We start from the raw sequence: 14623 nt of genomic DNA on the forward strand, positions 1-14623 counted from the left end.
CTTCAAGCAAAAGGCATTTTAAAGTTTACTAGAAATTAGAGATTGGTTGATGTGAAACCGGTTGCATCCAGTTGTAACAATGAAACCCTGGGGAGAATGGTTCAGCCCATGGTGTCAAATCTATAGCTTCTCAAACTGACACTTATATAGGGTTTAGCATCACTACTACTGAATGCAGCTATAAATCAGAAACTGTTTAATTTGCTTTCATGTAAACAGTAATTAAATGAGTAGAAAGTGAGGTTCATCTTGTAGCAAAAACATTTTGTGGCAACTCAATGAAAAGTACATTCGATAAAAGGTGTAGCTCAGTGGTGGGTTTTAGTTATATAAAGCTTTACTTACTGAAATGAAGATGTATGGTTGTTCATTTGAGGAGGAACATTTCAACACAAACACAGACTGCTTAATTGTTATGAATGTGAATATATCAAAAAGTCGTACAACATGACAGTGGCTCAACAGGACCTGCAATGCATCACCTATGAACTTAGTCTGAAAAATACCCTCTGCAGCCTTTTATTCCATTAATCTTAATGTTCTAAACATTTATAAAGATGTGAAAAAGGATATAACCTTGACAGTAATATTGTTGTACAGATACAGCATTTTAATGGAGTAATTTGCATGTTTGAAACAGAACTGTATTGATAACTATAGGTAATGCAAATGTAGTCATGACATTAGAAACTGATCAGAGAGTATCCTGTATCATGCATAACAGCTTTAACCCACAGTGGCAAATGTTATAGGCAAAGCAAGTTAAAGTGAGTAAAAGGTGAGAAAAAAGGGAGAGAGAGGGAGAGAGAGAGAGATTACATGATTACATGATTATTTGGCTTCTCCTGGATTTCCTCGACTTTCAACTAGATGAAGATTCTAGCAGCCAGAAAAACTGCGACTCACTGAAATCTTGCAAAATAAATACTTTTTGCAAGGGTGTAAAGTCCCCTGAACCCCCTTATTTAAATATACTAACTTCATGTTTTTTTATCAAAGACAAAATCATACACACACACACACACACACACACACACACACACACACACACACACACACACACATGCACGCGCGCACACACATCACACATATGCGCACTCACACACGCAGCATCATTGCCAGTGCACAAACTGGAATTGCTCCGGCAGTGACTTTCATTAATGATGAGCAACACATTTAACAATGGCGAATATAAACTGATGAGCTGAAACCTTGTCAATGAATAATAGGGTAAAACTTCCAATATGTGAGTTTAAATGAAATGGCAAGGAATGACAAATCCAAGAGGTAGGAGGGTGGGTGCTGAAATTATTGAGTTCTATATACTTTTACATGAGTGCTATAGTTATGTGATAGAAAAGTGATTAAAATAAGCAATATGTTTAAGCATCATGGGTAAGGACCAACACTGTGGCCAAACCCAAGAGATCCTTCTGCACATCGTCATGTAGCTAGCAGAGTAAGCAGATAGGTGTCAGCTGGCATTTAATGCAAAGCAATGCAGCTGTGAGCACTGCACATGGAGAAATCCAAAGGATCACATACAGACTGGGTGATTGCTGGCCTTCTTGGAGTGAGAAAGTAAATGAGCATTACAGTCAACACTGGGCTTAATGATACAATACGACGTTAAAAAAAAAAAAAAAAAAAAAACAGCAGTTAGGGCCAACAGGTTAGTGTGGTATATAGCTAGAAGAGCAGAACTGAGAGAGGCTGTTATAATTGTCTCACTGCACAGAAAACTTGTAATGCCACTTTCTGTCCTGAAGCTTCTAGGATGGACAGGGTCATCTCACTGGCTGACTGCATACATCAGTGATTTACCAAACTAATAAGGTAATGGAGATTCTAAAAAAAGCAAGGGAAGGCATACAGACTTATTGCATCACAATGCACTGGAACAGAAATGAACAGGAGAAACAGAAAGGGGAGAAGCAGATACAGATATCTGCTAGAATGGATACAAGTGCAACACTCATACAAATTGCCATCTTGTGCAGAGACAGTGATGAGGGTCTGGAATGGATTGTCACAGGTAATAGTATAGTATACATCATTATAGATATTCAGAGATAACTGGGGCAGATAGGAAGATAAAGAGGGAGTGAAAGCTAGCTGTAGCTTCCAAGTGTGTGTGTGTGTGTGTGTGTGTGTGTGTGTGTGTGTGTGTATACAGTAGCACAAGTACACATATTCACACACACACACACACACACACACACACACACACACACACACACACACACACACACACAGACACATGCTCGGGCTCGCATGTGCACACATTCTCACTCGTGCACACACACACAAGTGTTTTTAAATATATATAGCATTATGTAGGGTGATTTTTGACAAATTAAATAAAGCTCTTGGAATAATTAGTTTTCTATCTTAAAATCATATTTATTGACAAATGAAGTTCAGAAAATAAATGCAGCTTTATCAAATGAGTCAGTCTGCAGTCTAACTTAAACAAATTTGTCTTTCAGATAAGCTTTTTCACAGTACAGCGTCTTTTACACTTACATGCAGTACTCCTTTATACACCAGACTCCTTTATTGTGGCTAGCAAAAATACAACAGTACTTAAGAGAGATCTCTAGACAACGCAGTAGCTCCTAATACCAGCAAGAGGGTGCGACAAAGCAATTGCAGACAGGGATAACATCTAGATTGCGTTCCTTCTTCCTTCTGATTTAGGAAACTCCCATCATAGTCCTCCACAGGTTCATTTTAGGCCCAAAGGCCATGGTTATGTGGTGCAGTAAGGTACTGTGATTTTACTACCACTCTGTGCAGGTGTTTCACTTTACTTATAGTACCTTTGTTTGTTCCCGAGTTCATCTCCTTAAAGGGACTATCCACCACTCTACTATCTAGCCCTCCTAGGCTAACCTATTTAAAGGTAGAGACACTGTGATATGTATGCATGAATGATTCCTAGTAGAAATGTTGACGTACATTTTTTAATAATCCTTTCTGGCCCCTGAATCCACCCCCCACCCAAGCAATCATTAAATCTTGGCCTATTTATTTCCCCTTGAACTCAGGTATCCTAGGACAGTAGAAGAGAGAGAAGCAAGAGCCACATACCTTTCCCATAATCCAACATGGGGTACTAGCTTTTTTACTTTGCTCCTACCCTCACTGCTGTTCACCAAAAGTACAGCATGATGCAAGCTGTATTGGGTCTAGTGCACATGTATATCTATGATATCCAACTACACTACATGCTAACTCCTTAAAAGTTCAAACTCTCCAAGTCTTGCTTTGCACGAATCACTATACTTGAATTCCCCCAGGTAGTGCTCTAGTTGCCAAATTTTGCTAACACCTTCCTCAGAAGGGCCGACCTGACATTGGTCTCTTACTCCAGTCCTTCCCGAGCTGAGTTTACCTATGTGAAGGTTGCAGAGAGGGGTGGAGTGAGTTTTACCTATGCCTTAGACCTGACGTAAAATAAAATTTGTATATTAAAATGAATCCATTGTTGAGGCCTGATACCGCAGTTGCGAACCTGTATTAAAAATATTAAAAATATTGCATTTATTATAATGTGTCACATAGTCTTCCTATAATTTTAATATGTAATACCTTTTTTGACATTTTTTGTGTGGTGGTGGTTGTTTATATGTGGAGCTTTTCTTCCCGAGCCTCTACTGAAAAAGGAAATATATCCAGCTGGACTAGCCCGGTCAACAAATGTAAAATAAATAAATAAATAAAATAAATTATATAAAAAAGGAGCCAGTGATTCAAGGTGAAAATGATGAACATCATTTTGAGTTACCGAATTAAGAAAAATTAACACTTTACAAATTAAGAAAAATGAACACTCAGAAAGATACTTCAGAGTATGAAGTTTAAACCTATGGATTTGGAGTAAAAAGGTAATCTGAAAGTGAACTGGGACGTCCATGTTAACATTTGCTATGAAGAATGATACTGTCAATGAAAATTAAATATTGGACCATGGCATTTCTTTTCTTTTTTACATTCACTGCTTGCTGATCATCAGCCCCCTCCCAGCCAATGGACCTATTTGTTCCACATCACCAGTGTGAAAGTTGCAAGGAGAAACCATCATCTAGGCAGAATTTTGGGGTTTGGCATTTTTCTAGGTGACCTTAACCCTCTGGATACATCCAACTAAGCATTAAGGGGCATGAAAAGCACTTTCCATGGAGTCTGTCCCCTTACTCCCACAAGGGTTGCTCTCTCTAAGCATCCTTGCCCCCTCCTGGGAAGCATTAGCAGTAGTTTCCACAGTCTCCAGCAGGGAAATTCCATGATTTCATGTGCCGTACAGAGCATGCAACTCTCCGCAATCTCCAGGGGAGGTGAGCAGGTCATGCCCCTTCACCCCCCTTTATCCCTGTCTCAGTTGTCTGAGCTGCAGCAAGGTATCCATCTTATGGTGTTATGGATTCATGCACAAGGGTTGGATAATGGTTACATCTGAATTTATGAAATAAGGCAAAAACTCTTCTCTCCGTACATGTTTATCAACTTTCTTATCATATATTTAAATACATTTTTAGTCTTATTTTCAAGCCTTAGACCCTGTGTGCAGCTCTTCCTCATCGGTGTTTCATAAACATTTGAAGACCTACCTTCTGCATCCGTAAGCTATAGCTAGATGGAACCCCATCATCAGGACGAAAGCCTTGTAGATGTCAGACTTTGGTAACTTCCAACTAATGAGGTTAGTTAGAGACTGGAGGGCCCTATCATACAGGTTAGTTATTGACTGGAGGGCCCTATCATACTTATCATCTTAAGCTTTGAGGCACTTATTTTTTAATGACCAAATGTTGCTGTGGGATGTCAATATGTAAAGAATCAGTGTTCGTACACCATGTTCCTATGGTGTGCATAGTACACAATGCTTGCTTGCGTCTTCACTGTGGTTCAGCCTTACTGAAGACCTCACTCATCCTTAGCAGATGGTGATTCAACAATGATAAGCCCATCTTCCTTTACCTCAAAATAAGTGAGTTGGCCTACATCTGGCCCACTGGTGCTGTGAACACTTATTGACCCAAGTGACCAGTGATACAGATGGATGCCCTGCTGCTGCTGCACCAGCATGATGTTTTCCTTGCCCTGTTTTAACATGGCCAAGACTAAATGATCATTTTATTTACAGGGCAGGTATATTGAAGTATAAAGTTAGATAGCTCATGAGACATGTATATGTACAGTTATGCAAATACATACACACACACACACACACACACACACACACACACACACACACACACACACACACACACACACACGCATGTGCGCACACATAGAGTAGAAAGAAGAGAATGTATAAATGTGCTTTTTGAATTAAAGCTCTGGTAACTTCCTCAATCTATAAGAATCTTTTGGAGGTAAAGGCCTGATCAAAATCCAGGAACACTGCACTAAATAAATGCATGCTGCAGCTAGCACTTAAATTGTCATGTTCTCGATCTGTATTCCAGGAACACTGCACTGAATAATTGTATGCTAGAGGTAGCACTAAACCATCATGTTCTCGATCTGTAATCCAGGAAGACTGCACTGAATAATTGTATGCTAGAGCTAGCACTAAACCATCATGACCTCGATCTGTAATCCAGGTGCACTGCACTAAATAAATGCATGCTGCAGCTGGCACTTAAACCATCATGTTCTTGACTTGTAATCCATGAATATTGTACTAAATAAATGCATGCTAGAGCTAACACTTAAACCACCATATTCTTGATTTGTAATCCAGGAACACTGCTCTAAATAAATGCATGCTGCAGCTGGCACTTAAACCATCATGTTCTTGATTTGTAATCCATGAATATTGCACTAAATAAATGCATGCTAGAGCTCACACTTAAACCACCATATTCTTGATTTGTAATCCAGGAACACTGCTCTAAATAAATGTATGCTGCAGCTGGCACTTAAACCATCATACCAAAACCAAGCACAAGTTAAACCATGACATTCTAGATTTGTGCAAGGTATGTGCTCCTGCACTTAGTTCTCTATTTTCCCTATAGTGAGCCTCAGCTTCTTCTTCTAGATTTTTCCTGGTTAGGGGTCGCCACAGTGGATCACCTGTCTGCTCAAGATTGGCAGTGGAGTTTTACAGTGTTGAGTTGCCAGCCCAGCGCCCAAACTTCCACAGAAGGCACACACATGCATGCACTCACACCTAGGGTCAATTTAGAGTGTCCAATCCACCTACAGCATGTCTTTAGGATGTGGGAGGAAACCCATGTAGCCATAGGGAGGACATGCGGACTCCAAACAGAAGGCACCCCAGCCAATGATCGAACTGGAGAACCTCTTGCTGTGAGGTGGCAACACTAACCACTGCACCACCACGGCCACCCACCACTGCAGCCGAGCCTCAGCTGTGGGTCAAAAAGAGTCTGGTGACCAGACCACTTCCCCTGACAAAATAGAGATAAATAGAGGTAAAATAAAAATATGTGTAGCTGGCACTATTTTCAACAAGTTTTATATATATATATATATATATATATATATATATATATATATATATGGGTTTACTAGCGTAGATCAAAATTACACTATTTCAAAATACGATAGTAGTGTCCCACTAACGCGAAAGTGCACTTCAACAAAAGTGCACTTTCGCAAAAGTCACTAGAACAAATGAAGGGTTAGGGCTTGGGTAATGGATAGTGGATAGCTAGTAAGGCTATCCACTATCTTTAACCCAAGTCCTAACCCTAAGGTCCGTGACTACCGCACCACAGTGCAGGAAATTGTATTTCCTCCACTAAGCAGTAGTTGCAGACCTATTTCCTGTACTGTGGTGCAGTAGTGATGGACCTTAGGGTAAGGGCTTGGGTTAAGGATAATGGCTAGCCCTACTAGCTATCCACTATCCTTAACCCAAGCCCTAACCCTAAGGTCCGTCACTACCGCACCACAGTGCAGGTAATGTTCTGTTCAACTTAGTGACTTTCACGAAAGTACACTTTCATTGAAGTGCACTTTCGCGTTAGTGGGACACTACTATCGTATTTTAAAATAGTGTAATTTCGATCTACGGTAGTAGACCCATATATATATATATATATATATATATATATATATATATATATATATATATATATATATATATATATCTGTGCTGTGTTTTGTGTATGCACGTGCACACGTGTGTGTGTGTGTGTGTGTGTGTGTGTGTGTGTGTGTGTGCGTGCGTGTGTGTGTGTGTGTGTGTGTGTGTGTGTGTGTGTGTGTGTGTGTGTGTGTACATATATCATAAAAAAATGAAAACACCACCTTAATTTGGTTAAAAACGCCACTGTTGACATGACAGTAATCATGCACCAAAAAACAACCTTGTCACATGCAAAATCTTATTTAAAAACAAATACAATAAAGCAACATTTTTTTGCAGGGGAGAGGCAATCCCCCCTGCACCCCTTGTTAATTACATATACTAATTCCAAGACTGCACCAAAACAATATAAAATAAAAATAAATATTCCAGCCACAGGAAGCAAACCCAGAATTAATGGACATGCAGGGACCTAAACCTCAGCACAAAAATAAATAGGACATGCTGGAGGGACAGATTCATTTCAGAGGCTCCCTCACTCTGGAATAGAATCCCAATTCATGTTAGACATAGCCCTTGCTGACCCTCTTCAAGCGAAATCTGGACGCTGGATGGGAAATCGCAAATTTCACCCTGGGTTCTCTTCTGTGTCCCTGGGCTAATCTAATAGGGAGGCGGAAGCGGCAGATAGCCTAGTATCTACCTATGAACCTATACTAAAAAACTTGTTTAATAGCACAACAGACTTAGCGCTTTCACCTTACATATAACAGGCTTCTTCAGAGTCAATTACAATACATCTAGCACTCTCCTTAAGTAACCCAGTGTAAAATATGGATACAATTAAATACTTCCTCTCATTTAAAGACATACAACACAATTCAATACATTTAAATGTTCATTTGTATATAACAAACCAAAAATATTCATACAAGAAATTCATATATAAAAAACATATTTTTTAAAAATTGTTGCTGTACTTATTCAACATGTGCAAATAAGTAAACCAGGCAATACTTGTTTTCTTTTTTCTATACAACCAAAGCCCTTTGTTTTAATATTGGTATCAGTGAAATAGCATCATTAAGTCCTGGAGCTACTGTGGCATTTAGTCTAAGTTGCCATTTTACCTCTCTTGCCTCAACCTCCAATTTTTCATCTCCCCCATTTTCTTTCTGCACCACTCTATCTATCACAAAAAAATTAATTTTTAAACTCAGCGCATGTAACACTGTGAAGATAGAGGACATTGTGCATATCTTTGTTTTTAAAGGCTCTAAGGTGCTCACTTATTCTATCCCTGAGTCTGTGTGTGGTTTTACCTATGTAAAATCCAGGGCAGGAGATACAGGTTGCTTGATAAACCACTCTGGTAGAGTTGCAACTACATTTACCAGGACATTTTAAAGTCAAATTTCAACTAGTTACTGGTACATATGGACCATCATTAATGAACTTGCAGAACCTACAAGTCCCACATTTAAACATTAGTGACCTATATTGCTTTATTCTATCTTGGTTTCTGTGCCCTTCCAAGATATTCTTTATATTTCTACACCTGCTATAGGCCACCAAGGGCTTGTGCCCAAGTTTCACCTTTGTTTCTTGTTCAAAACACAAGTCCCAACTTTTATAAATGATGTTAACTATAGTCGGGGTCAAGTTGTTGTACCACAGCACAATGGGATCCCCTTCCCTACTTTTGTGAGTAACTTTTAATGCCCCCCCTACCCTTTTGTAATATTGGTGGGTATAATGCAGGCCTCTTTTCTTTTATTTCATGTTTCACTTTAGTCAAAATCTTTAGTGGGTACCCCCTCTCCAAAAACAATCCTATCAAAATGTATAGTTCCTTGTCGAACGTTCTCTCATCACTGATAAGCCGTCTGTCCCTTTATTATACTTCTTCTATGGTGCTGGGGATGGCAGGTGTTGTAATGAAGTAAAGTATTAGAAAAGGTTTCTTTCCTAAAAATAGTGCAATGAAACTTGTTATCCTCTTCATTAACCTAAAGATCTATATCTAGGAAGTCTATTTCTTTAGAACCCCATCTACTAGTAAACTTCAAAAATGGAGTTGTGGAATTCAAGTCCTCCACAAATTCTACGGCTTCCTTTTCATTCCCTTGTCATAAAATTAGGGTGTCATCCAAGAAGCTGTTATAGGTTTTCTACACTTCATTTTGTCTTGGTTGGACTCTCATAATGACGGTTTGGCACCCAGGGCAGCGGATTTAATTAAAGTTACAGTTTTTGTGGTTTTGAACATAGCTCCTCCCTTTTCTAGTTGGCTGCACCCCTTCCCATTGACTCCACCCATTCAGCTGTCTCCTGCAGCCCCCCTTTGATTTGAAGTCACCAGCCGCCACTGGCCCCTTGCACACGAAACATACACGTGGTCTTTGATACACCTTCCTGATTGTATTAAATTATATTCCTTGTACAATATAGTACAGTTGTTAGAGGGCATTTTAAATTTGTTTTGAACATTTTTCCAGTAAACAATGAAACAAAATGCATGCACCAATAATGACAAAACTTCCCAGTTCAGAACATTTCTATCATAAAAGTTTATTCAAACTTCTACAGTCCACCAGTATCAGTAAATATGCACAATCTCTGAAGAAGTAAAAGTTATCTAAATAATTCCACATTAAAAAAAATTGTGACTAATGAAAAGGTTTCTGCTAGCAAACAACTTTATATTTCATTGTTTCATCTACAAGTAAAGTGCCTGTTGTCCTTGAGGAAGAAATTTCCTAAGTTGCATTAAAAAAATGATAAGCTAGTAATATTGCAATAGGGAATGGATGGCAAACTGATAACAGGTTCATAGTTACTAGTTATCTTCACCAAAAAGGACTGCAGCATCCACCCCCTTTACAATACAGCACAGTATCAGAAATGCATCAATCTACTGTGGGTAGAACCCACAGTCTTTTGCATCAAAAGCAAGTACACTACCTATTGTGGTATTAACAATGCAAGCAGACTTGGCATAAGCAGCACTAAACTTTTGTTCCCCTGCACCTCTCAGTTTCTTGTAAAATCTACTTGACACTCAGCTGCATCTTTGAACTTTGCAGCACAAGAAATCTGGAAAAATCCAAAATTTGGGGGGGGGGGGCAAAAAACAGGGACACATTTTAAACATTGCTTGTATAATGTTGGAAAGTTGTTAGAATAAAATGCTGTGTTACTACCATACATTTCACTGCCAAGTATTGAACCCAGGACCCTGTGCAAAACAGTCAGAGCAACATACCACTATGCCAAATCATCTGCGTTAATAATGAAAGGAAGACTGAAATGTAAATGACTACCATTTAGTGAATTCAGTTGTCACCATAGTTGTCAAGATCTTAGCACAAAACACCTGAACAAAGCCAATAATGGGGGAATACAGCCCTTAAACATATTCAGTGGGTTCAGTTATCACCATAGCTCTCAACCTTGGCACAAAAAACCTGGACGAAGCCAATAATGGGGGAATACAGTCCAAAAAATAGGGACAAATATCCATCGAGGACATCCACACAAACACAGGTAGGACATGCAGACTCTACACAGAAGGCACCCAGCCAGGAATCAAACCAAACAGCTTGTAGCTGTTAGGCAACAATACTACCACTGCACCACTCCACTACTGGCTGTGTTAAGAAACAAAAATACAGAAACCACAGATTTTATGAGGAACAGAATAAATATGAGGCAAAAATCTGCAAATGTTTACAAATGGTGGTGGGAAGGAAATTCAGGCTTTTGTCACTTGGGCCCATTCTCTACCCACCACCATGTAGAAATTGGGGCATTTTACACACACACACACACACACACACACACACACACACACACACACACACACACACACACACACACACATACCCCCTACCTCCAGCAGATCCGATCCTCCATGGCAGCTAAGTCCTCCGTAGTGGCCTGAATCCATCCTCTGCAGCAGCCCAATCACCTGTCTCCATAGCAGCCCATGCAGGCTGTTCTGCTTTTCCCGCGAGATGTGAGTAGGCTGGAGTCTTCAGCCTGAGGGCGATGCAGTCCAGTATTCTTCCAGTCTGTGTGGTCATCACTGCACAGACTTCTGGGCTGGCAGGGTGGAGTTCCCTATCCGGCCTGCCTAACAGAGCAGTCTGGAGTTCAGGAACTAAGCATGCATGCATGTGTGGAGTTCTGGACTGCCTAACACAGCAGTCAGGAACTAAGAACGCATGCGTGGAGTTCCAAGACTCGTGAATTTTTTTATTTTATTTTTTATTCTATTAACTTTTCTACGGTGGGGGGCAATTTATTTTTCTTTTTCTTTTACAGGTGGGGGAGCTGCAGTCCTGCAATCCTATAGCACAAGCTGACACTGCCTGCTCTTACTTCATCATCTTGTGGATGTTAAAATTTATTCACAGTACATGTCATGACCTGGACATTGGTGGATATTTGCTGTATAGCATATATGTATGCTATGCAATGCAGGCTGTATTTCCTGGCCTCAGCCAATTAAACTGACATAAGCAAACAAAACAACAGTGAGCTGTCTCAGTGGTGTAGCACTTTAAATGAATTTTGTCACTTCCCCAGTGTTTCTTCCAGTACATTTCTCAAGAACACTAACCGTATCCCTGAACCATATCATCACAAATAAAATTCTTAAAATTATACAGAATTATGTGAGGAAAGTTTCCTTTCAACCTAACTGGTATTTTAAAATTTAATAATAAAGATTGTAAGAATATAAAAGTAACCTACACAGCTTTATGTTTCAGATTTTAAATTATTTCCCTGTATAGAGTTTTGAATTCATGCTTGAAAGCATTCATAAACAATCTATTTTTAAATGCTGTCAAGTCTGTTATATGCAAGTTTCTTTGTTATGTAAATCAAAGTCAGGTACAAATATTATACTGCATACAATTAAATTATTTTGAACACCAGTTTGCAATGCAAGTTTAATTGAAAATGTCCAAAGTGACACACCGTTTTTATGCTATGCTTTCAGTTCTGAGCTATGTAATGACATTTAAGTCTGAGATGTAAATAAGACACACTCACTAACAGAGAACAGCAGGCCTCATTCTCTTCAAGTGTTTAGAAGTGTTCATTTATATATTTAAAATAAATCTTCCAGTTGTTTCCACAGAGTTACTGACATTGTACTAAAACATCAAATAATGGACTTTATCCAGGACTGTTTCCTGTACTGCAGTGGTGGTGCTGCAGTAGTGTTGCCGCCTCACAGTAAGACATTGGGCAGGATTCACGAAGCCTCCATGTAAGAGTTACATGGCTTACACGGAGGCTGCAGTTAAACGGTGTGACGTCAGCATGTCATGCATATGCATGAGGGCATGCTGAATCACACCTAAGGCTAACACGGTCCGTGGAAGACAGTAGGGAGTGGGTCCGTAGGCCGAGCCCTGCAAGCGGACACGACCCCAGAAGAGTAAAAGTGCCCAAAGTAAACACCCACGACAGAGGCCATGGAAATGTGAATAAACACAACACAACACATGCCCCCACAGACTATGAACATAAAATATATAAATGAACATGTTATATATATTTTTTTAAATCGTAAAGATGTTTGCCCATGAGTGCGCTCGTTTGCGTGGGCGTGCCCGTAGCTTAGCCACAGTTAGCAGTCAGTGGAAAAGCATATAAGAACTAAATATGCAAAGTAAGCCAAAAAGCAATAGCGTAGCGGTAGAGACGTTGGCTGAAAAGCAGGCATTCATGGTTCGAGCCCCCACAACATCAACTTTTATTTTTAGTAAAATAAGCATGAAACAAGTCCCTGACAAATATGTACACATATAAAATCATACTTTATGTAAAATGTAATGAAATAGTCCATTTATTTTGAAGAAATGTAAGATAACAAAACAATAAAAAATGCGAGATGTGCCTATAGCTGAGCTACAGTTTAACAAGGTGAGTGCATCTGCCCGTAGGTGAGCAGTGGTTTAACAGGTGTAAAATGAGTGCCCGTAGGTGAGCAGTGGTTTAACACGCTGGAACTGTGTGCCCCTAACTGAGCTGAGTGTAATATGTGTGCTGACAGACAAATGAAGCGTAAACCAGTGTAACCCATTTGCGCGGAGCTGCGCACCGCGCCAACAAGCTAACCGATGGGCAACGTTGAGCAAGCTGTATCAAAACTGCCTTTACACAGACACACCCCCTAGCCTGTCTAGACAGTCATAAAAAATAAAAAGTAGTGGCCAGGTTCGAATCCAGGATACTATGCACCATAGTCAAGGTACTGAACCACTAAGCCATGACAGCAGTACCTAGAAATGCAGTAATAGCAAATATATAGGAATGAATACAAAGTGGAGCATGACAAAGCAGGTTTTGTGAAGTTGATACAATTCCAAAATGGCCAATCACAGATATGTGTGGGAAAAACGGCATATATAAGCCCCATAGGCGGGAATACACAGCATAAACGATTGTAGAACTAACTTGCAGCCAGAATGTTAGGAGTAGGTGAGGGTAGTTGCTTTTGAGCACAGAGGTGGGGCATTGAGGAGTCCAGATACATGGTCTGGCTCCTAGTTCACAATCATGAGGCCCAACTCATGCAGGGCCAGGTCCTGTGGGGAGCATATAGGGCTGAGGCGTGGGACCGGTTGGCTCATGATCTCACCAGTGCCACAGGGATTCCAAGGACTGGTGAACAGGTCCGTCACCACCATGAGGACCTGAAGAGATGCAAGCAGGACCAATTGAACCTTTGGATCCAGGAGGCCCGGCAAATGCCCAACGCCCCACTACTGAGTAAGTTACATCTAATTATGTATGTAAGAAATTAAACTAGCTGATATTATGGAGATGTGTATTCCAATATTACTTCATTTATATTACAGCTGCAGGAGTCTGTTCTGCGAACCAAAGAGCCTATGGCGATAGTCTGGTGCGGTTGCACCACCAGGCAGGTCAGTAATCCTCTCCCAGTAACTGTAAAGAAATATAAAAGTATGACAGTTATCAAAAGAGTGCAGTGTAGTCACTAAGTAATAAAATGTGCAAGTAACAGTGTAAGAGTGTTTGCAAGTATTGCTTAATTACAAAAGTGTGTTGCAGTCTGTAATCCAAACAGAAAAATTAAAATGTCTGAAATAAAGTCTGAAATAAAGATGCCCCAACTGTAATATAATAGTACACAACCTGCAGCAGGCTGAAAAGTACAGCTGCAGAAGATGAGCAAATCACATGTGTGAAATATACCCCTGTTGAAATACTGAACCATGACAGAAGTGAGACTGCTGGAAAGGATTGTAATAACTACAGGTAAAACATGTCAATAAAGCCTAGAAGTAAGTACCATCCTGAATAGTAAAATGAAAACAAGTGAGAGAGTGTGAGAAAGAGTTATGAATCCACCAATAAAGTAGTAATAACCCCTGAATAAAGTATACTGCAGTCAGTACAGAATGAAATGAATGTGAGAAGCAGAACCAAACAGTGAAATGTGTTCAAAGTGTTGCTGCAGCTGGAATGTGTATCCCAAAATCTGGATATGTTGCTCTCAGTCTGCAATAT

This window comes from Protopterus annectens, chromosome 12.part0 (assembly GCF_019279795.1).
Source record: "Protopterus annectens isolate FY-2018-M chromosome 12.part0, PAN1.0, whole genome shotgun sequence".
Taxonomy (NCBI): domain Eukaryota; kingdom Metazoa; phylum Chordata; order Ceratodontiformes; family Protopteridae; genus Protopterus; species Protopterus annectens.